This window comes from Myotis daubentonii, chromosome 4, assembly GCF_963259705.1.
Source record: "Myotis daubentonii chromosome 4, mMyoDau2.1, whole genome shotgun sequence".
NCBI lineage: Eukaryota > Metazoa > Chordata > Mammalia > Chiroptera > Vespertilionidae > Myotis > Myotis daubentonii.
In genome coordinates, this window is record NC_081843.1 from 74,738,741 (window position 1) to 74,763,265 (window position 24,525).

Sequence of the window (24,525 nt, forward strand, 5' to 3'; positions counted from 1 at the left end):
TGTCCTCTTGCCCCCATAAGACAATCACTATCCTAAAGTGTGTGTTTATCTTACATGTGTGCAATATGATAAACATTTTGTTATATATGTGAATATGTCTAAACAACTTACTTTAGTTGTTTTGTACTTCATAAAACAAGTATTCTATGCTACTAGAGGCCCAATGCACAAAATTCGTGCAAGGGGCTCATCCCTCACAGCCCCTCGCAGCCCCTCGCAGCCTCGGCTGGCCCTTGCAGTCCCAGCTTCATCTGGAAGGTTGTCCGAATGATCATTCTGCTTTTCAGTCTAATTAGCATATTAGCTCTTTATTATATAAGATAGGTAACTTCTGGAACCTGATTTTTTTTTTTTACACAACATTGTGTTTCTAAGATCCTTTCATGTTGTTACAGGAATTTATAGCTCACTCATTATTATTTTTTCTTTCATAATTGAGATTTTATTGTTTGTTTTTTGGGTCAGTACACAGACATTTCAATTTGTATGCAATTCTTAACATACATACCAAAATGTAAAGTCATGTAGTTGTGATTCTTTTCTAAACAGTTATTCCAGTGACTTTCCAGCTTAAAAATTAGAGGCTAACTTTCCTTAATAGGGTATCAAGTACCAATATCTTAAAATGTTGGTACACTGTTACATCAAAGTCCCACTAATTCACAATTTAATATCATATATACTACATAATCAAATTTTCAATCTTTCACAGCACACTGACAAAGTTACTAGGAAAACTGGACTGCCACACCAAAGATGTTACAGGTGCACAAAATTCTGATAGGGAGAGCCAAGATCAAGGAGTGGTTTCCTTCAGGAAACAATTCTACCAAAAACATGTGAATAGAAGTAATTTAAAATGTTCAAGACATAGCAAACTCATGACTAACTCCAAATTGCCATTTAGTATACTTTGTATTATAGGATATAAAAACTACCCCCACCTATGGAATGCTAAGCTGACACCCAAGACAATCAAAGTCTCCCATATTCAATATCCCACTATTTTCTGGTTGTACCAAAAAATAAACCACCAGAAAATGATTTCACCTTTAATTAAAAAAAGCGTTTACACTTAAAAAATGGGATGAGGTGGAATTCCCTCCTTCTTAAAAATGTTTCTAGAGTTACTAAAAAACTTGCATTTACAAAATAGTTGATAAAAGTATTCCTCTGGATTGTACAAGAAGGGCGACAGGGACCACTGATAAGACTTGGTATATGACATTAATCAGACTTGGCTTCTTTTTCTCCTGCTTCATCTGAGGTTGGACTCTCCTCATTTCTAGTTTCTGCGTTTTCCGCAGGTAGATCTTTAGGTTCCTGGTCAGCCACTTCAGCCTGCTTTCCCTTTGCTCCCCCTTTCCCTTTTGTTTGCACTTATTTGTCTGCAGATTTATCCTTTCCTGCTGCCTTTTTGGGCTTCGTTTCCACTTTTGCAGGAGCAGGTTTGGCTGACAACCTGGTGGACCTCTTCTTGGGCTCCTCCTTGGCCGCCCCCTCCGCAGAGCTGACCTTCCTCTTGGGCACGAGCTGGGTGCCTGAGGGCCGCGGCGCGCCTAGTGGCTTGGCGAACCTGGGTTGCCCCTATAGCTCACTCATTATTACTGCCGTATAGTATTTCGTTAGTTTTTTATTCTTGTGTTATTGGACATCTGAGTCTTTTCTATTTTCTTACTATTACAATAGCACTGCAATGAACTTTCTCACACATGTCTTCTGATGCATAGACAGGAGTTCTCTTGTCTCCATCCCTAGGAATAGAACTGAACAGCCATGGAGTGTATAAATGTTCCTCCTTTACAAAATGATGCCACATTATTTACAAAGTGATTGTGCCTTTTTATATACCCGCTGGTAATACATAAGAAAATCCCTTGATCCATATCCTTTCAACACTTGATATTGTCAGACTTGTTGATTTTTGCAGATTAAGTGAATGAAAAATGAAATTTCTTTGACACCTTAATTTATGTTTCTGTAATTACTAGTGAGGTTAAGCATCTTCTTGGATGCACATTGGCTGTAGATATTTTCTAGTCTATGTAATGCCTATTCAGGTCGTTTGCTTATTTTTAATTAAAATTGAGTTGTTTATCCTCTTTTTTATCAGATTTTGGTAGGTTCGGCAGACAGAAAGTCAGTGAAGGCTTAGATTTGAACACAATTAATACCCTTCACTTAATGAGCATATGTAGAATTCTCCTGTGAACAGTTGGAGAATGGTCATTCTTCTCAAGCAGACATGAAACATTTCCAAAAACAGATGATGCGCTAGGTCATATGTTTTAACATATTTTAAAGAACAGTTGCCACAACAAAGTTAGAAGATAATAATACAAAGTAAGTTAAACAGGATATTGATGTACTTGAAAAACTACAAATATTTCAAAATGACTCATTAAAAATACAAAATTACCTCGCCTTTACGACCAGGATCCAGATGCCTATTGTCCCCTCTAGCACATGAGCCCTACCCGGGAGCAGAGCAGGCTGCGAAGGGGCCTGACCCTCCTTGTCTCATCCCTCCTTACTATCCCATAAAATCTCATGTACCACCTTCTGTGGACTGCCCTACTCAGGCTGTGGACTCTCAAAGCCATCACCTCCTGCAAACTTAGAAAGAGGGAAGGCTGTAATGACGTTTCTATAATTTATCTTTTTAGACCAAATAGAAATAAATTTTCAGAAACATCATCTCACAAAAATCTCTGTGTGAGAATGGCAGTGTAGTATCAATTCCTGCCCCAGACTTTTGCCTTGCATGGCACAATAAGGGAGGTGAGACATTAACTATAAAAAAAAATCAGGCTGCTCTCCCTCCCATAAGTCCCAAAATGCACAGGGGTTTATGTGGTATAGTTGGTTTGAAAGAGCTTTTCAGATATGAATACCAGTTGTCCCATTTTTAAGCTTGAAGAAATCAGCACAAATTCTACCCCTTTATCATATGGCCACACAGCACACATTTCATCAAGACTTTCGATGGGAGTGGCCCTTTAATCATATCCCTCTTAAATGACAGAAAATCCATTTTTCCTGCTATGTAAACTTCATAGATTTTGCTCAACTTGCATTTCTCTTAAGGTAGGCACAATAGCACAGCAAAGAACCTAAAACAAAATGTAAACTAGAAGCAGCTGCACAAAGTGTGTTGGTGTCAACTACATGGGCAAGCTGTAAAGAAGAGGTTGTTTCCATGATGTTAATGCAGCTTACACTCAGGGCCCTTCCCTTGCAGGGCCCCCCTTTTTAGGCCCTGGTGGGGACCCTAGCAATTTTGAATTTATGATTTTGTATTCTTCTTCTTAAAGAGAGACTTCCAAAATTGTATAAGCTTGCGGACCCACAATACCTGGATCTGTCTCTGAACATGTACATTATAAAAATACATATAAAAAACTTGAATCCATTTCATAATAGTGGTGCTGGGCCAAGCTCTGGAAGAAACCCTGGGCCACCTTCAATCTGGGGTTGGAAGAGGCTAAGCTGACTTGGATTTTGAAATCAAAATAAGTGATTTCAATTTGGAAAACATCCTGTTGTCTTAGCTTCTCCCTCCTTCCTTTCACTCTCACTAGCCTTTGCTGAACATTCAGTACAAAATATATACAACACTGAAATAACACAATTACTTTTAATAGACAATTTTTTTCTTGCAGACTTTTTGCAAGGTGCTAAAATAACATTTCATGAAGGTTAAATTCTAGGTTTATCTGCAAAACAGGTTAATGCTGGGCACATTTAGGCATTTAGGATGATCTTAGAGTCAGAATATGCTGTAGTTCTTCTTTATATATCTGTCTCAATATCCACTCCAATTCAGTTATAAACTCTGAGCCAAAAAGCCTAGGAGGTACCTTAATCAGATCACATATCAGCTTAGAGTAGTGATTTTAGTGATATGGACATCTGGCCACTTGGAAGTGGATAAAGGCCACCAACTCACTTGACAAAAGCCACTGAACATCTGTCAGTATGGAAATAGCTCTCCTTCTAGCTGACCCTGAATCAGATTTTAATAGCCAACCTCACAAAGAACGGCCATCTCTTCTTCTCCTATCAGCCAGGTAACTTGGTGCCATCCCGAAATACCCTATCAATATCCTGCCAGTGATGCCCTGCTAAATATATTTTTTGGAAACAAGTGCGAATGGTGTTAATCCAGAGTCTCCTGTATTTCCCCCTTGCTACATGCCATATGCAAGGGTGATATTAAAAATACTGAGAAGCACACTGAAGCAGGGTCTTGGAGAGATTCTGTGTGGAGACCTTGTGAGGAAGGCCCCAGGGAAGGCAGGAAGGAAGGAGGCACACATGGAGTTCAGGGAAACCATTGTTTAACAAATAACATGGAGGTATTTCAATACTTTAACAAGCAGTCTGGCCATGTGAACCAGCATAACCAGCCTTGGACGGAGACACAAAATTCCAAAGATGATTATCACTCCCCCACACATACCACAAAGAAATGGGGGGAGATTTGAGCCATAGTCTGGCTCAAGTAGGGAAGTGTGTAGGGGAAAGTTTTAGCATCTTTGAGGCAGTGTTATTGATTGGTGTGGAAGCAGTAGTTTTATCTTTATTAAACTCTTCCTGTGTAAATGTACCATCACATGCTGCACTGTGATTAGAGCCAGGCAAGAGCTGGCCTTGTTATAGTACCTACAGTTTAGAAAACCCTATAATCACACACACACACACACACACACACACACACACACACACACACACACACACTTATTAAGGAACACGGGGCACCTCTTCACTTGGGATCAAGTGCTCACTGCTGATAGGTAACCCAAGCCTCTGAACATCAGTTTATCTGACTAAACCTGTCAGGCCCCAGGAAACACACACACACTCAGAGAGGAAGGGAGAGGAAGAGGGAGATAGAAACATCAATGATGAGAGAGAATCATTGATCAGCTGCCTCCTGCACACCCCCTACTGGGGACCAAGCCTGCAACCCAGGCATGTGCCCTGAAAGGGAATCAAACTGTGACCTTCTGGTTCATAGGTATCTGATGCTCAACCACTGAGCCACACCAGCTGGACCCCATGAAACAGTTTTCTGTGTGGCCTTCCCTGTGTCCTCGAAACAAAAGGCAACTGTGTCCAATGCTAGGAAAATCTGTGTGTTGTGCCACTTTCAGCTTCAGAGACGGACACTGCTTTTGAGAGCAGGGAGTTTAAGTGGCTTAAGTGCTTAGGTAAGAGAAAAGACAAATTAATTAACTTGTCAAATCTTTCCTGTCAGCATGAATGCAATAGACTCTTATTCTATGAAGTATTGTTTCCCAGTAGTGCAAGTATCCATTTTTTTACTTCTCTTCCATGTTCCAGTTGAGTTCCAATTCCTGGTTCAAGTTAGTGCAGTATTTGCAATGGTCACACATGGTGGCTTAGGGACATTTTGCAGTATTAAATAACTCATATTATTCTTAAACATCTAAAGATATTTCTACAGACATATTTATCTAGACATACATTTGGAAGTATGATGCTAGTTCTTTACATAGCAACCAGATGGACATTGAATACTCTAATTGCAATAGTTTTATCTTTATAAAATACTTAAGATTTAATTAAAATTTCAAAATACTAAATAAAAAATTTTGGCATTATTTGAATAAATGGATTTAAAATTTTTATATTTATCCATTATAATTTTCATTCTGCCTTTTAAATTTAATGCATCATTTTGAATATTTTAAAAGAGAAATAAATTTTAGAAAGTATACAAAAATATTAATTTTCATATTTAATTTATATGTTATGAAAGTAAATTAACATTTTCATTCTGAATATAATTACATTCTGGTTTTTTAGTTATTTAGTTCATTAGTGTCAGTAGAATAGAAGTTCTGTAAAAATGTTCATTATAACAGCATCTTTAGTAACTTGGCCAAAATAAAAGCAGGAAAGACAAATTTATGGACTAAATTTTAGTTTTTTATGAATTATGTATATTTTTATTTTATTACTCATCCAGATATCACCAGCCTAACAATGGAACAACAGAAATAATGGACAATAAAAACTAGATTTAGTTGTCCTTGATATTTAATGTTTTATATGACGTTAAGTCATACAAAAACCAAGGCTTTTTATATACTTTTTCATTTCATCATTATGACAGGGTATTTGTCCAGGTAGAAAAGATCATATTTTACTTAATAGCTTCATTTATAGCTTTTAAATATGTGAACTTATGGTGTGTGAGCCTCCATTTGCACTCTTCCCTCAGGCCTTGCAAATGATGACCAAGGCCCCAATCAGAAGGTTTTAGGAAACATATTAAGCTATTGAAAAAATTCCTGAAGTGTGATGAAATTTTGAGTGTGTCAATAGAGAGCATTTGGCTTCTGCTTTCCTGTGTCTCCTTAGTGCTTGAACTAGGACAAACCTTTCAACTTTTCTGTCTCACTTTCTCCTCCTCCATATCAGATGCCACCTCAGCCATGAAGGAGGAGGATGGCAAACATCCAATGGTGAGAGAACTTCAAGCAGCAGTTGCAATGGGAGTCCATAAAGGGCAGTCAAAGATTTGCACTTTTTGTAAAAACAGATTATAACTTAGAGACTGAATTTTAACTATATCATAACCAAGCTGTGTCTAACAATTAATTTAATATTTTCTGTAATATCACATATGTTTTTTAAATCATCGTAAAGACACCTGGAATCATAATATTCTTTCAGTGGCAAATGCCATATTATGTTTTTAGGGCATTACGTCAATTTAGTATTTCACGTATTATTAATAATGCCTCATTACATAAAATTATTACTAAACTGGCAATTAAGTGGATGTGAAGGATCCATATGCTAAACTGCTCATAACATTTCAATTATGAATTTCACATCAGATGTCTTCCCGTGTACATTAACAACATTGATGAACAATCTCTTTGCCAGAACCACCCAAATGAACTCTGCTTTGTGGCATGTGATATTGGCATAAAATCATTTTGTACATTTTCCTGAATTTAAGGAAATTAGAAATGGAAGCAGCAGATGAAGCAGCTAGTCCTCTCTGCCCATAGTAGCAAAGCATTGTTAATGCTGTAGTTAGCTCTCTTGAATGTGGTAAGCCTGGGGGTGTCATTCATGCATCTTGGTTGAATATAGGGGTGGGTTTTTGTTGTTGTTGTTGTTATTCTTTGATTTACATTTCCCCCCTGACGAAACAAGCAAACAAATAATAGTGATTCCATTGTTTCTAGCTGTATGGTCCGTGCTCACTTTTGTCCTTGACTCTGTCTTTTGATGTTTATAAATCCATGTGGTGTAACAGTAGGATGCTTCTGTTTGGGGTCTATCCTTGAACACAAAACCCAAAGATTTGTTAAAGGAGTTGGTACTCATCACTCCAGAGTGAGAGTGTATTGACCAAGAAAAGTGTATGTGATTTCAAACATAACAGCACAGTAGGTCATTTGAACTCCAAAGATAGGCATTCATGGATCCAGTCCCTCTCTTTGTTCTCCTACAAGAATGGATAGTAGAGGTCTCAATCACAACGTGTTTTTAGGGCCTCTGCCAAGAATTGGGGGTTGATGACTCTAACAGCACAGTGGACAAAGACTTCTTCACACATCCTAATGATGTACAGTTTCATAAGGAAAATACAACTCGGGTCTCTTCCACCCTCAGGTTGCGCTGCCCAGTAACATAATGGGTAAGGTGAGCTGGATCATACCCCTTCCTCACCTGAATACATGGCATCTTATTGGTGGCTCCATGATTCAAGGTTGAGACCCCTGGTGCAATTCATTTAAAAATGATCAGATTATAAGTTAAATAGCTGTTTTACCATTTGTCAAATGTATCATTTATCAATGATATCAATGTATTAATTTACAAGTAGAGTTTAACTTGCCTTGAAAACTCTACTATTTGATCTCCTGCAGTCAGAGGACACCTTATTTTGTTTCTAGAAACTAGGAAAGTTCAACCAATAGCCAGAGATTGTATTCATTCAACAAACATTTATTGATCCTCAATAAAAGTGGCAGTCACAAAAGATGCAAATCTCTGTGATCAAAGGATTTATAGTCTAAAAAGAGTAGTGCTGGGTATCTATATTGCATGTTCAAGATATAATTAAGGTAGAGGAGGTGTGGTTAATTCTGCAGAGATGACAGTGGGAGCTGAAAATTGGTCTTCCTGAGAAGGGGTTGGACAAGAAGGTAGGAGTTGAGGCCATGAAGAATAAGAAGTTGGCATTTGCCTGGTAAAAACAGAAAGAGTAACTTATGCTAAGGTAAAAAGAGAAGAAACAGCAGGACATATTCAAGGACATGCAGAAAGTTCAGAATGTCTTCAGTATGGAAAACAAAGGGTAGAGCAATAGGTAATAAAGCTGGAGAGGTGGCTCAGGATACATTCATGGATTACTGTCCATGCCTCACTAAGGGAAGAAAACTTATAGCCCCGATTCTTCACCCCTCTCTGCAACCACACTCTTTGCCATGTGACTTTATAGTTCGTATCATTAAAGATATAAAGACTATTTCTGTACTTCTTGACTTTGGGTTTGACCAGGTGACTGGCTTTGGCCAAATCAATGAGGTGTAAGTGATGGTGTACCTGCTCCAAGCCTAGGTCTTGTGTGTTTTCATTTTCCTGCTTACATTTCTGCCATCATCATGAGAAGGACAGTTCAGGCTAGCAAGAGGCCAGCCATGTGGACCAGAGTCAACTCATCCCAGCCAAGTCCAGCCTAGGTCAGCCTACCAATTTCCCCCAACCCTCCCCCCCTCCGCCCCCCAGGTGACCTCCATATTCATAGGCCAAATAAATACTTATTGTTGTGGGCACCTGAAATTTTTGTGATTGTTATTCAGCATTTTTATGCCATTTTCCAACTGATATAGACCCATGAATGGGCCACTAACAGAGCTATAATATGCTCCAATTTTCATTTTGAAATGTTTATTTTGTCTGTGTGTAATGGCTGGGTTAAAAGGAGACAAAAATGGAGGCTGGGAGATCAGTGAGAATATTGTAATAATCTAAGGAGAAATATCAGGAACTTGAACTAGGAACTTTGGACATGGTAGGTAGTTGAGGAAAGGAAGTAGTATTATTTTTCCTTAGAGAAATAATTTTAATTATGAAGTATTTCAACCATACAGAAAACTTCATGTAACTGACACCCATGTGACCACCACCCAGCTTTAACATAAGACAACATTTTGCCATTAAAAAAAAAATGTAGCCTTATTCCCAATTTCTTCTGCTTTCTTTCCTCCTTAGAGATAATTGGTGTCCTAAAGTTGAGTATGTTATCTCTATGCATGACTTTTATTTTCTAGAGGCATGTATGTGTCCATAGCAATATACAGTATTGTTTTACATATTTAAATTTTACATATTAAATGATGCTTCTTTTTGCAACTTGTTTTATTTTTATGTTATGTTTTTGAAATTTATCCTTGTTGATTTGTGGAGATCTAATACATGGAGGAATTTAGAGATAATAAAAAATAAAAATTAACAATGTAAAATGAAAGAGAAACTAAAAAAAATCTCACATAACCACCATATTTCTGGCTAGGGTGATCATGTGAATTATAGATAGGGATGAGGAATGTAATAAAAGGAGCAGGTTAAAAATGAGGAGGGTTGGAAGATACTGAGCTCAATTTGAGGGGGGACGGTGTGCTTACTTATTGGAGCCATACTGATGGAATTCGCTCTGTGGGCAATTATTTAATGGAAATTGCTCAGAAGCATGATGTAGTCTGAGATAGTCTTACTCTTTTAGCATAGTGACAGCAGTTACAACTAAGGGGGTTGGTTTCTGACTCAGGAGATGCATGCTGAGTGAGAAGGAGATCAAAGGCAGAACTCTAGGCCACAGATACCAACAGTTGAGGGCAAACAGGAAATGAGCAAACAAGGCTGTCCTTATATTTATCAGGGAATATTCTTTCATGCAGTCCTACAAGGAAAAATTTTTTGAGCTTGCATGCCCAAATATTCATATATACTTATATACTTATATATGTATAAATGATATACTGATACTATGAAAGTAATACTTCCTATGCAGTATACAAGATACTCCAAAATAGCAATTTTAAATGTACAAGACATGCAATACATAGAAATAGATGTTCTAACATTTCTTTCCCAGTCCCCCATAGATTGTCTTATATATCCCCTGGGATGTCCCCTCACTATTTAAGCCCCTGATTAAAATAGTTGATCTGACTTCCTCTTTCATATGGAAAAACATGCTTTGTATTACCTTTATTCTGAAAATGGCATTAGTTACTTCTTTTCAAAGTATTTTACGCATATGAAAACACAGAGTTAGAAATATTTAAAAGTTTAAATTAAAAAATTTCTTGTACCATGTGGAGTGGGAATTAGAAACTGATTTTTTTCCTACCATCTTCCCTCTCTGCTGCAATCCCTAATTTCTGGCGATCACTAGTCTGTTCTTAATCACTATAATTTTGTCATTTTGAGAATGCAATATACTAGTAAATGGAATCATTCAGTATGTGACCTTTTGAGATTGATTTTTTTCACTCAGTATAATGCCATTGAGACCCATCCAAGTTGTTGAATGTATCAATAGTTGATTCCTTTTTGTTGTTGAGTAATAAATAGTACACTAGTCTACGGTACCATCGTTTGTTTAATCATTAATCTATCTTAGGGCATTTTGGTTGTTTCTAGCTTTTGGTTATTGCAAATAAAGCTGATATGAATAATTGTGCACAGGTTTTATGTGGACACAAGTTTTCATTTATTTGGCATAAATGCCCAGGGTGCAATTACCAAGTCATATGATATATGTATAATTTTTTTAGAAACTGCCAGACTTACATTCCCACAAGCAATGTAAGAGATAACCAGAAGAAACTCAGTTTTAACTGAGTTACCTATCTAGGGGGAGCTGACTTATCTGCAGGAGTACACTGTCTCTCTCCTTTGTAACTTCTTATCAATAACGGGAGAGTTTAGCAAAACATGAAATGAGTATTCATGAGTTTGAATAACACAACATTTTTCTCTTAAATAATGGTTTTTATGAGCTGTAACTTCTCTACCTTACCTGTAGTCTGATTCTTTGAAGTGAAGTTAGTATATTTTTTTTCCTCAAAAAAAGAACAACAGCCCTATCTACTTGAAGTACAGGTGGTTTTTCTTTAAACTTAACACTGATCAGAGTGCTTAATGTCCCATTTGTCCTATTCTTAATGCTCATTATGTCTCCTAGATCTCTTGACACCAGTATATTGGCCATGAGAATGCTAGTACTATTTTCTATTTCTTCTTCTTCTAAACAATGTAATGCTTAGCATTTTCAAAGATAAGCATAATAGGAAGCATTCCTTTATTTCTTTTTATCAAAATAACGTTTAAGCAATTAACTGAAATTCTGTCAATTAAACTTGACACTCTTGAAGAAGCAAAGACTTCAAGTGACAGGGACTTCAAGTGGCAGTTAAAACAAGAGCCCACAGAAATGTTTCAGTGCCTTTCCTTCTTCCCAGAAGTGATATATGCAGATTTATTTTCAACCAGATTCCTGCAGAAGGTCAAGGCTTAACTTCTCCATCACTTCAGGGGGCTTGACTCATAGGCCCGAGTCACAAATGACTCAGCTGAGCTAAAGCCAAAAAGTCCTATCCTTCCAAATGGAGAAGAACCCTCAGAACCCAGCCGAAGGGCTCACCTGTGGGAAGGGATTGGGTGTGGGCAGAGAGTTACTGGAATAGAGGCCCATTACTATCTAGGAGTTTCTGAAGCTCAGGGTGGAAAGCTTCAGGTTGGGCTGAGGAGCCCTCACCACCTTGGCCCCTAAGTTGCTCTCTCCTGACCCAGGGCCAGAGAAGACTGGCAGTCCAGAGCCATGCAGAGGGTCACGCCTGTATGGTTAGAGCAGAAAAGGCTGTAGAAACAAACAAGCCCAAACATGTAGTTGCTCAGCACAATGGAAGTTTATTTCTTGCTCATCTAATAGTACAATGAGTGAGGTTGGGAAAATATGGTTGGAAAAGATCCCATGTAGTTACTTTGGGATCCAGGCTAATTGTGACGCTGCCATATTTAAAACTTGGCTTCTCGGAGAATACAGGGTGTGCGTGTGTGTGTGTGTGTGTGTGTGTGTGTGTGTGTGTGTGTGTGTGTGTTTGCGCACGTGCACGCACACACATTTCCATTTCAGTCAGAAATGGGGAAAGAACATGGAGGAGTATGTAGAGAATTTTATGGGCCAAAATAAGAAGTGATACCTACTAATTGTGCTCATGTTCACTGGAGAGAGCCTACTTCTATGTCATCTTACTTCCCCCAAACTATAAGGAAATCGGGGAGACCAGGATCTGCTAATGTATCCAAAGAAGAGGGGCAGTGAGCCAGCAGGTTCCTTCACAGAGCCCTTCCCACTCAGCTGGTGTCCGGGCTTCTGTTAAAGTGAGAAGGGACCTGAGCACAGTGAACCTGCAGCAAAGGGGGGGACCTGTTTGCAGAGAGCAGACTGTCCTTCCTTCCCATAGGAGCAAGAGAAGTGAGCGGTGGCCCCCATTAGGCTGATTCTGTTTGTGGACAGAATGGCTGATCTCTGGGGGGAAATTTCCAGGCCCTGGGAAGCAAGACAACTTTTCCTCCAGAACGAGTATCTATTGGCAAAAATGAGTTCCGAGGGGTTGTGGTGCACTTGTTCACTCTGTGTGACTGCGGGAGTAGGTGACGGCAAGTCAATTCAGTTGTACAAACAAAGGAGAATGAAACAGAGTCATGTCTGTCTTCAGAGGAGCCCAAGTATATAACTCTCCTGAAAGTGTAGAGTGTCCTTGAAGTAAATTCTGGCTGACAGAACGCAGAGCGGGGTGGGGGAGGGCTCTGACTGCCACAGTGTGGGAACAGGAACTGGCATAGGTGCTCTCCTTTATTACAGACCCACCCCCTGTAAAGGTAAAGAGCTGATGCGGAACCAACATGTGCAAATTCCCTTCCCCTCTGCCCTTGGCCCAAGGGCAACCGCACAAAATGGGATTAATTGGGATTATGGGGGCTTTGGCTGCTTGGCTGCTACTCAAGGATGAATGCTTAATTTATGTCTCAGTGATCTTGACTCCTGCCTGATTAAGCTGGCTCAATCAGGCCATTGTTTGCCAAGGACTTTCCTTTCAAAAGAGTGGCTACAGGTGGTGCTTTTATGTGACAGACTTTTAGCTTTGATACAATACACAGCTTTAATGGATTGCTGCAATACCACCTTTCTCTCAGAAATAACTAAAAGCACAGATAAATTCAATGGGTTCTCCTCTCATCTTTCAGGGCTTTTCTTGTGATAGCAAAATGTCAACAGGTATGATTGTTCAAGAATACATAGGATGGATGTGGGATTATTAGTGGGCAACAGAAAAGAGCATCTGTTTGGGAAGCATCCACTGAGCAGAGATGCTATGAGTCAGAGCACCTCACCGCCTCTTAGCAACTACTCCTGTGAATTAACAGGTGCCCTCGGCAGGCCCAGGCCTGATGGTACCCAGAGCCGGTGAAACGGGGCCGCACTCCAGCTTCCCTGTGCTGTTCCTGCGAAAGTGTAAGGACTGGCTCTGGTGTTCGACGAGAAGCTCGGACTCTGGGGTTTGTTCCAGCCCGGGCCTTCTGTTGTTAGAAGGGACGGGAATGACGGGCAGCTTCTCTTCGACTGAGATTTAAATGAAGGCTGTCCACACACCTCAACTGGTGTGCCGGTTTTAGCCCTTTTGACTGGCTAAGTTGGTTTACAAATACATTAAGCAATTTTGTTGATCAACTTGATGTTTTCTTATTGACTTGGCCCTTGAGGTCAGCCAAATGAGCCAAGTTGCTTTGGGCTAATCTGCCCTGCAGCATACTCTCGTGCTCTTTCCAGAGACCACATTCACATCTTCAGAAGCAAATACAGGCAGTCCTCGGGTTACGTCGGACTCAACATACGTTGTTTCGTGGTTACGTTGCCATCTCCCATTTACAGTATTTATTTTTTTTAAAAGTTCCATCATATGTACATATGTGCTTTATGTTTTTTATTATTTATTTACCACAAGTAAAGGTCAGGAATTGTTATCTTTCTTTTAATTTTTTTTTTACTGTTTCACTTCATTACTGCTGTGTATGTGCTCCATGTGAGTGACATAGGTGCTTATGTAGGTGGGTTCCGAATCTCTGATGTAACCCAAGGACCTACTGTAAGCTCTTAGGCTTCATAACTGAGTGAAGTCTCCTGGCCAGAAGGATTGCATTAGGAGGAACTGTAGTCTATGACTTTTGTGTTTAGTTTAAAATAAGTATTGTGATTTTAATATACTAAACTAACATGACAGAGACCTGTACATTGGTCATCTGATATTTCATTAATTTAATAGTTGATTTAATTCTAGAAAAAATTTTTCTTAATATCAAACATCAAGTACAAATTACTATAGTGATTATGAGCATCCTCATCCTGTATTTCTCTGGTATTATTTTCACTATGCCTGGAAGATGTCAAAATGTACCAATAGTATATCTCCTAACTTCATATAAAATAGCTCTAAAACATAACTTATTAAGGTGAGAAGCCTATCATATTATATTTTTGGGAAAATCCAGTGATAAGTGTTTGGGTTCAAACTTGGCTTTCAATGAGGATTCCATAAGTTTAAAAACTTTATGGAAAATGCAATTATGAGCATATTATAATGGTGATTAAAAATTACTTTAAATTTTATAACATATCATCTCCCAAAAATACTCTGATGATAAGATTTAGGATTTAATCAACTGGAGAGTAGATGATAGTAAAATTGATTGAGTCACTCAATTTAAATATGAAAGAGAAACAGAGATCCTAGGGATATAGATAAATGAGAGCATATGACTTTAGAAAGAAAATTAGTCAACTCCATCAAACAACTTAGAAGTTAGAGAGGAAAGATGTTACTAGGATTCAGAATTAGCGGAAGTGAGAGATGCCATCTGTCCTGATGTTTAATGAAGCTCCTCAGTGAAGATGCACCAAAGTAAGAAAAGGTTGCTCTGGGCATCATATGAGAATGCCCCAGGAACCTTGGCTGGGAAAGGTCCTCGCCACTTGTCTTCCTCCCAGGACAGCCAGGGATTTCCTGTCCTGCTGAGCAGATCCTTCCGAAAGCCGGACAGTTTGCAGACCTGTCCTACTGCTTGAGCACGGAGACACAGGATGTTAGAGCTGGCAGAGACCCACAGAATTTTCTAATTTAACCCATTTTTTTACAGACAAGGAAACTGAGGCCCAGAGTGGGTAATGAACTTGCCTGGAGTCACACAACAAATTATTCCCATTGCCCTTACTTGATTTACTGAGAACCCACTAACCCTGTAGACGCCCTTTCCAAATTTAGGAATTAAAATGGTACAGCTTTATTGTTACCACACAGATATCTTATTCAGCATAATTGTTCTGAATTACATATTACTACTCCTATCTATAAGCAGCTTCTCTTGATTAAAGTACTCCTATAATGCTGAATTCCCTGACAGTCAGAACCAAACATGATTATATAGATTGCTTGATTATATACATTGCTTAATTATATAGATTGTTTGAGATCATTCTCTAGTTATGTCAAGAAAGCCTACCTGGTTTTCTGATCTACTTGACCAGCTGCCAATGGGCAGGGACCAGGTTTTTGTCTTTCTTTGAATCTCACCCAGTAGGAACCAATATTTATAAATGAATAGGGTGTGTATGGTTATAGGTACCTCAACACATAACCATTGCCTGCCCAAGAAATTCCTGCATCTCTAGCTGTTGAAAGTCAAGGGATGTAGTAGAAGGCCTTGTAAAGTATTTTAAAGAGGGTTTGCTAACTATCAGAAGCCCCTTCTACAAATTTTGGTTTTGAGCTCGCCGTAAAGCTATGAATTTGCCTTACAGGGGCAGTAAAAAGAGGTATATTCTTTTTATTTTTTTTATTTTTAATTAAATCTTTATTGTTCGGATTATTACAGTTGTTCCTCTTTTTCCCCCCATAGCTCCTCTCCACCCTCACCCACCCCCCACTGTCCTCATCCATAGGTGCACGATTTTTGTTCAGTCTCTTCCCGCATCCTCCACACCCCTTAAAAAGAGATATATTCTTAGAAGGTAATAAAAGGTAATAAAACTTTTGGTCAAATTAATGGATAGACAAGTCCAAGATGGTTTGCATATAAGTTAATTTTGAAGTCAGAAGTCAGAAATAGACATTCTTAGGTGAGGTGTTTTTGTTTTTGTTTTGGGTTTGGTTTTGCTTTATGAAATGGTACTGGAAAGCTGAATAAAAATTTAGCCTTTGCAGTCAGGCCTGGCTGAATTGTTGTCCCTCCAGGGCTTCACATCCCAGCAAAGCACCCCTGAGCAGTACCTCTGACCTCTTGCTCTCCTGGCTGTCCCCTCACATCAACATCTGAATATTTGCGAAATAAAATAATAGAGGTGTGTCTGGCCCAAACTCCTATGGCCAAAGCATGGGGTGAGATGCTGAATCATGTAAACGATGTCAGGGTGCCCAAGAACCACATTAGGGATATGTGAGGAGTGGCAACATATATGTTTCCAGAAGACGGCCCCACTAGAAACATAAGACATCAGGTGAAAAGAGTTGGAGAATCCATCTATTTTCTCCATGTGCCACCAGTAATTTCTCAGGTTATTCCTCAACAGCTCCATGATGGAGGCAGTGTTGAAATTAGTCAAGATGAGCCTAGGTTCCAGAGGCAAATTCATTCTATGACTTCGGACAACTTGCTTATCCTCTCTGGGCCTTGGTTTTCTCATCTATCCACTAGGGAGTATTAACTTTATTACCACATAGAGTTACCATGAGGATAAAACTAATATATCAAGGCATTTATGACAATACCTGGCATAGTAAACCCTCAACAAATATTAGGAGAATAAACACCATTTTTGTTTTTTACTTTGAGAAATGTGTGGATGGCTGGATATGTTGATTCTAGTCATTGGAAGCAAGGCAGCCTAAAATAAAAAGATTTGATTTCCTATATATTGGCACTTAGACATTAATTTTGCAAGCTGAAAAACAGAATGGACCTTGAACATTAACCTAATATGCCAAGAAATAAACACACTATCCAAATGTCAGGAACAGCATAAACCATACATATTATCTTTGTGTATTTTTAAAAATTGGTTACAACAAAATTGCTTCTTTTCATTACACATTTATGTAACTATTCTGATTTCATATAACTGTACCAACTTTAATGTCTTTTTAGTATTTGCAAAATGTATAACAATCTTCAACATGAACTGTGACTTCTAAGTTTATATTTTAACTCAGCATGGAAAAAAAGTGATTCTTTATTTTCCAAGCTCTGACAAGACACTTGGCCCTAGACGAGTCGGGAAGGTTCTGGCTGGTGATACAGCTCAAAAATGAGTCGATGGAGACAGAGGTTAAGTCTTTGCATTGTGAGGTTCTATTAACTTTTCCCTAGCCTTGCCCTTTATCCTCATCTTTATTATCGTTTGTAAGAAGCCCTCAAAAAGCAGACTACTCATTAGTGGTTCCATGGTAGATAACTGTATTCAGTTGTTATGTTGTCTGTGCCATCATTGTCCAGCTTATATTATACAGTGTGACAAGTGCTGTATAGAGCAAACGAAAGGCAAGGTTTCAGCACAAGAAAAGCTTACACTATAAAGAGACAGTGTTTTGAAATGGGCTTATGAGAGGGCAAAAGCGCCGCCAGGTGTAATTGAACAAGGAAGATAGTGGCTCTAACAACAAGCACAGGCTCATCTGGGAGGAGATGGAGGGCGGTGGGGGGGGGGGGGTGGCAGAGGGAGCGCACTCTTCAAAAGTGGCTCCTTGTAAACAATTTAAAAGATATTATGTTGAATAATGGATTTTAAGACTATGATGGATATTAGAAGAGGTGGTATGAAGATGGGCCATTGAATTTCCAGAGAAGGAAATGAAGGGGTCTCCTGCTTTATACATTTTAGACTTTGCCTCTCCCAGCCAACAGTTTCAGACATTACCTCCAAGCTCACTGCCACCTAGCAGTTAGAAAACCGTCATACCTTTGGACAAGGGGCTTAAAGGCTGAAAGAAGTTGGATGTGTGTTTTGTTGTTCTGTCCACTAGTAAGTAGGGGAAAAGCTGAGAAAGATGTGTAAGGTAATAAACATATTAACCAGTGATTCTTGGTGGTGGTTTCTTGTTGTTTTTTTTAAAATGTCCTTTTAAAAACAATGACCCAAGGATGCCAGGAACAGCACAAAGACATTTCATATGCTGAAGACTGACTGCAGGCTTAGGTGGGAGACTAAGATTCGTTGCTAACTGGTTATTTTATAAAGTAAGCTGGTGCTTCGATGAACTGTAATATTTACCCCAGGAATCAGGCACTTCTTTGCTGTTATGTCTTATATTTCAAGAAGGCTTTGTTGCTATAGAGGAGGCAGCAGCATTAAGTGGCATGAAGTCAGCCTGTGGCATTCCCTACCTTTCGGGGTCAGAGAGCCTAACATTGTAGATGAATTTCAAAGGGGGCCAGATAATTCTGTGGCAAATATTAACGTTTGCTGTCATGCATATCAAAAGACTGGTAATCAAATCTCATGCCTCAGAGAATGAGTGAATCATGCCAGGGGCAAGCCTTTTTTCTTCTGCTCCACCTCTGCCTATACAGGAAACATGACCGATTTGGTGGGAAGGGAAAACACTCTTGTCTTGTGATAGCACATTGAAATCACACAATCCTCTGTGGCTCAAGACCTGGGTGGGGAGTTGGGAGGTACAAAGATAAGTCAGGTTTCTCAGTTCTGGGATAGTGGCTGCCACCCTGGAAATATCTCTGGACTGACAAGACTTTGAGATCTGCAAGGAGAGACAAGACTTGACAACTAGCTTTCTGAGTTTGGGCAAGTCTTAGACTTCAACTAGGGGAGATGCCTTCTTAGAGACCCCAGATAATCTAGACACACAGGTGATATTAAAGCTGTGAGCTGGTGAGATCACTTGGGGAGAGAGTGTAGAAAATCTGAGAAGAGACCCAGGGCTAGGCCCAGAAGGAACCGGGTAGAAAAACAGAAGAATGAAGTGTCATAGAAATAAAATAAAAAATAAAAAAATGAGCCCAGTTGAGCATCAACCTAGGAACCAAGGTGTCATGCTTCAATTCCCAGTCAGGGCACAAGTCCTCAGGGTAGAGGACTTGATCCCCAATAGGGGGCATGGAGGAGGCAGCCAATCAATGATGCTCTTCATTGATGTTTCTATCTCTCTCTCCCTCTCCCTTCCTCTCTGAAACCGTTAAAAAATATTTTTAAAAAATTATAAAATATGTAAATTACTATATTTGAAAATGATGTTAACTTTCTTTTTTTAAAAATGTATTTTATTGATTTTTTACAGAGAGGAAGGGAGAGGGATAGAGAGTCAGAAACATCAATGAGAGAGAAACATCGATCAGCTGCCTCCTGCACACCTCCCACTGGGGATGTGCCCGCAACCAAGGTACATGCCCTTGACCGGAATCGAACCCGGGACCCTTCAGTCCGCAGGCCGACGCTCCATCCACTGAGCCAAACCAGTTAGGGCTGTGTTAACTTTCTTAAACACTGTTCATCGTTATAACCTGAATTGCAGGTCTGCGCCTGCCACCTAGTAGGTGCTCAGTTTGTATCTGTAACAAGTCTTAATTATTGAGTGCCACATAAAAGGGGAGGCAGTGGTTGTCTCCACCAGTAAGATAACTTAATCTTCTCAGCATTTTAGGTAGTGTTGTTATTTTCCTACCACACCCTAAAATGAATGACTATGCCCTTTGTCATTGTCAACCTTGGATGACAACGTTTCTGAAAAGTCAAGTGCTTCTCTTAACTGTTAAATGTGGTACTGAGTCCTAGTTAGCTGGGTGGATTTGCAAGAATTTGAAAGTCAGCTAGTGGACAATCACTCATTGAGTAACTACCACTGAGACAGATGCCAATGGGAACACAGGGTTCTCAAGGTGTGACCAGCCTAGGCAGAAAGGAAAGACAAAGTCACCTCGAACAACACATACAAGACAACCTGTCCTTTCTGGCCCGCACCGATGGGCCGCGGCAGCCCACCCAGCAGGCAGGATTGCCATCAGTCCCCGTAGCCATTTAGGAGCAGATCTCCTCTTCCCTTGGCCTTGCCATGGCAACCTCTGGGCGGAGATGCACAGCAGCCAGTGTGTATTCCTCCATCGTATGCCGACCTTGACAAAGCTGCCAGATATAGTTCCAACAAAGGATTTGATTTTGGGTTGGTGAAACTGGACGTGCAAACAAAATTTCATGCAGTGGCGTAAAATTCTCAACATCTGGTTCATCTAATACAGACACTGGTAAGGTTACCAGGACCTTGGAGGCCAAATATGAATGGTTTTTATGGTCTGGCTTTCACAGAGAAATGGAACACTGATAACACTCTGGGAACAGAAATCTCAATTGAAGACAAGGTTTGTCAAGGTTTGAAACCAACATTTGATACCACCTTTTCACCAAACACGGGCAAGAAAAGTGGTAAAATAAAGTCTTCTTACAAGAAGGAATGTATAAACCTTGGTTGCAGTGCTGGCTTTTATTTTGCTGGACCTGCAATCCATGGTTCAACTGTCTTTTGTTATGAGGGCTTGCTTGCTGGATGCTAGATGACCTTTGGCAGTGCCAAATCAAAGCTCACAAGGAATAACTTTGCAGAGGGCTACAGGACTGGGGACTTCCAGCTGCACACTCATGTCAATGATGGCACAGAATTCGGAGGCTCCATTTATCAGAAAGTATGTGAAGATCTTGACACTTCAGTAAACCTTGCTTGGACATCAGGTACAACTGCACTCATTTTGGCATTGCAGCTGAATATCAATTGGATCCCACTGTTCTGTGTCACCAGAGAGAAGAGCACACACTAACACTGAAAAGGTCCCAACCAGGTGAGATGGGGGTTGCTGAGAGACTAGGGCAAAGGGACTTGTGGATGCAGCAGAGGGCAGTATGCTAGAAGGTGAAGGGATTAGAGTGTAAACATGGATCAGAGGCATGATTGCTGAGAGCAGCTCCCAGGGAAGCTGCTATGATACACAACTGGGCAAATCTGTGGTGTGTGGCTGTCACATCAGGATGAGTATTAAAATGTAATTCTTGTAAACAAGAGACAATTTTGATGCATTCACAGGAGGACCTGATTCAAACACCCAAGCTAACCCATTATCCTGCACAATACAGACTGCAAATGTTAGTCAAATAAAGCTAAGCTGCCTTATTTGTCATCATAGAAACAAACAAACAAACCCAGGACTGGCCCCAATATTATTTCCCCTGAGTCCCTCTAAAATAGCAATAACACCAAGTTGATTGTCTTTGTTCGAATGGTTTAGAAATGCTTTCACTTTCAGATACTGTCCACTAAAGTCCTTTTACAGAGTAGATTAAGTAGGACTTGGTTGATCAAGCAAAATTGCTGATCTACCTTAGCACTCAATTAGCCAGGGGTTATAGCTCTAAGAATACACAGACATATGGATCAGACATGGGACTTTAACCTGAATTGGGAACCCGCAAAGATTTAAAGCCAACTATATCTTTCCCCTGGATGTCTGAGGAAGGGCACATAGCCCGAAGGAGACAGATCTTAGAAGCATTGGGTATTTGGCCAGCCCTTTCTTGTGAGGTTGTAACTTAATTCTCTGGTGGAAGATTAAAAAAAAACAAAAAACAAGATGCCTATTACTAAGAAAAACGCCCAGAATCATGGCTGGGAAGCCAGCGCTCAGGGTGTGTGGCTTACTTCCCTGACATTGCCTTCCTCAATTAGGTTGGACTTGGTTAATCAAGCAAATTGCTGATTATCCTTCTTCCCCCATGACAAAACAGTAGTGATAACCCTTAGCATTTGTGCAGGACTTGAATTATTTTATTATTTCTGGTAATCATTTCTCTTGATTCCCACAACAACCCCTGTTATGCAGGAAATAATCACCCAGGCCAAAACATATGGTTTACCAAGGAGAGTGTGTCCCTGAGACAGAAGTCACAGACAGTATCCCAGCTGGGTCCTCAGACTTCAGAACTGGTGCTCCTTTTCAGGTCTACTTGACCATCTCAAGTCTTCATCAAACAATTCTAGAGAGGAGGAGGGAGGGGTGAGGGAGGACTGAATGAAAGAAGGTGACGGGATTAGCTAAAGACCCAAGGACACAGACAAGTGTGGTGATGCCCGAACAAGGGGGTAGGGTAGGGGCTGAGTGGAGGGAGTAAAGGGGGGTGGGGGGATGGGGATGTGTAATAGTGTCAACAATAAAAAAAAAGAAAGAAAAGTCTTGAGCATTAAAAACAACAACAATTCTAACCCAGAATGTGCTATGACGAAAACATTTCTCCATATTTTAGCATTTTTAAAAAAATATATTTTATTGATTTTTTACAGAGAGGAAGGGAGAGGGATAGAGAGTCAGAAACATCGATGAGAGAGAAACATCGATCGGCTGCCTCCTCCACACCCCCTCCTGGGGACGTGCCCGCAACCGAGGTACATGCCGTTGACCAGAATCGAACCCGGGACCCTTCAGTCCGCAGGCCGACGCTCTATCCACTGAGCCAAACCGGTCAGGGCTATTTTAGCATTTTTTAATTGACAAATACTTTTGCCAACTCTTCACCATGATTTTTAAATGCATTTTAATAACAAAAAAACTTATACAAACCTCTTCTCTAGAATAAAGTGAGTGGTGATATTGATGATGGTTTTCAGCCCTTATTCTGGGAACAAATATATTGACTGCTAGAGCATCCTCCAAATCATTTTACCTGAATGTGGCAACCACCTGCCAATGAATGCACTTGTGTGCTAGCAGTGGAGTGTTGCTCATGACAGAAGGTATCTGGGATTGGAAGGTGGCAGTTGGTCGACCTGTATGATAGAGAGACCCACTTCAATATGTGAAGAAATCCTATGATGTTTGACGGTCCTCCCCTAGTATCTTATCCATCCATCCACCACTGGACTTGAAAGCTGTATTTGGTGCTCTCCCTGATTGCAGTGTGTATCCCTTTTGGAAGAAGAGAGTAGGGTAGAAAGCAATGGTGCAGGCTCCCACCCCATGGGTCTCTCCCGTTATGCTCTTCCTGGCATTGCCCATATGAGGAGAAGAGGAGCCTCAGGCTCCCCTTGGACTCACACATAGTTACATTGTCCTTCACCCAACTTGATACTTGGTGGGCAAGCACTTTGTACTCCCTGAGGCAGGCTGGGTAGAATCCACATCACCTTCGCCTCGTAGAAATGGGCTAATGCTGATCCACGGGGCGAGAGAGCCTAGAGCAGGGGTGGGCAAACTTTTTGACTCGAGGGCCACAATGGGTTCTTAAACTGGACCAGAGGGCCGGAACAAAAGCATGGATGGAGTGTTTGTGTGAACTAATATAAATTCAAAGTAAACATCATTACATAAAAGGGTACGGTCTTTTTTTTTTTTAGTTTTACTCATTTCAAAGCGGACCGTAGTTTGCCCACGGCTGGCCTAGAGCCATTTCTCTGGGTTTTCCTGTGCTTATTTCCTCACTGCCCAGCAGCAGCCAGCCCCTTCCCTCTGCAGCTTGTCCTCATCTTGTTACCATAAAAATCACATCTCAGTTTAGGCTACAGGGCTCAGATAATGCAAAAGCACCATGTTAAATGTTATCATGTGAAACATCACATATTTCTTCAACACTCCATTCCAGAGCCGGGGCTGTGGCTTTGCAGAATTCTTTTTCTGCCTCCTTCACCCTCACTCTTTTCGTCTCCCAAATCCCTTTCTCTTGCTCTCTTTCTCCTATTGACCACTTGTTAAATCTTTCTGTTTGTTTCCCCCCTTTCTCTTGGGACCCTCCGACAGGCAGGCTTGCCAGATTCATTTTCTGATCAAAGCTGTTTGATTTGGTCAATTTTGCCACATTGGAGACGTTCTCTATTACAGAGATAAATAGCTTTGGGCTAACTGTCAACGAAAACTTGTAAGCTAATAAATTATTCCAATTTCTTCCTGCGGATTTCTCTGGAGACAGCCCTAGGAAATACACTTTTTGATTAGTAAATTTCTCTGTGTGTGTGTCTGGACATTCAAATGTGTCGGCTTTGATTAGCACCATTGCTTTTCAAGTCGACGTTGGCTGAGGGGCTGTCAGTTGCAGGCAGCCCTGATGCATAATGCATCAACTGGGCCCGGAAACAGGAGCCTCTTCCAAGGCTGGAAAGGCGGGAAAATTGCCCTAACAACCCTGCTGGCTTACTTTGCACCAAAGGGAGCTTCACTTGAAAGTCTCGACAAGACTTGCTTTGGCTTCAGCGGAGCCACCCATGCTGGGCTGAGAGGGTTTGAAGAAACCACAACCATGGGCCTGCCAGGAACCAAAGCCACCGCTCCATCTGCTCTGGCCACCAACTCCTCCTCCCACAATTTCGCCCTTGCATCCTCACCCACGCTCTCCACTCCATCATCCTGGAGTCCCTGGGCAAAGGCCAG

The 24,525-nt window shown here is 40.4% G+C and overlaps 2 pseudogenes; one reads left to right on the top strand and one right to left on the bottom strand.

The window, feature by feature from the left end:
- Positions 1-425: 425 nt before the first annotated feature.
- On the bottom strand, positions 426-5,399 carry LOC132233854 (non-histone chromosomal protein HMG-14-like; annotated as a pseudogene).
- A 14,778-nt stretch (positions 5,400-20,177) lies between these two features.
- LOC132233855 (voltage-dependent anion-selective channel protein 2-like) lies at positions 20,178-21,023 on the top strand (annotated as a pseudogene).
- The last annotated feature ends 3,502 nt before the right edge of the window (positions 21,024-24,525 follow it).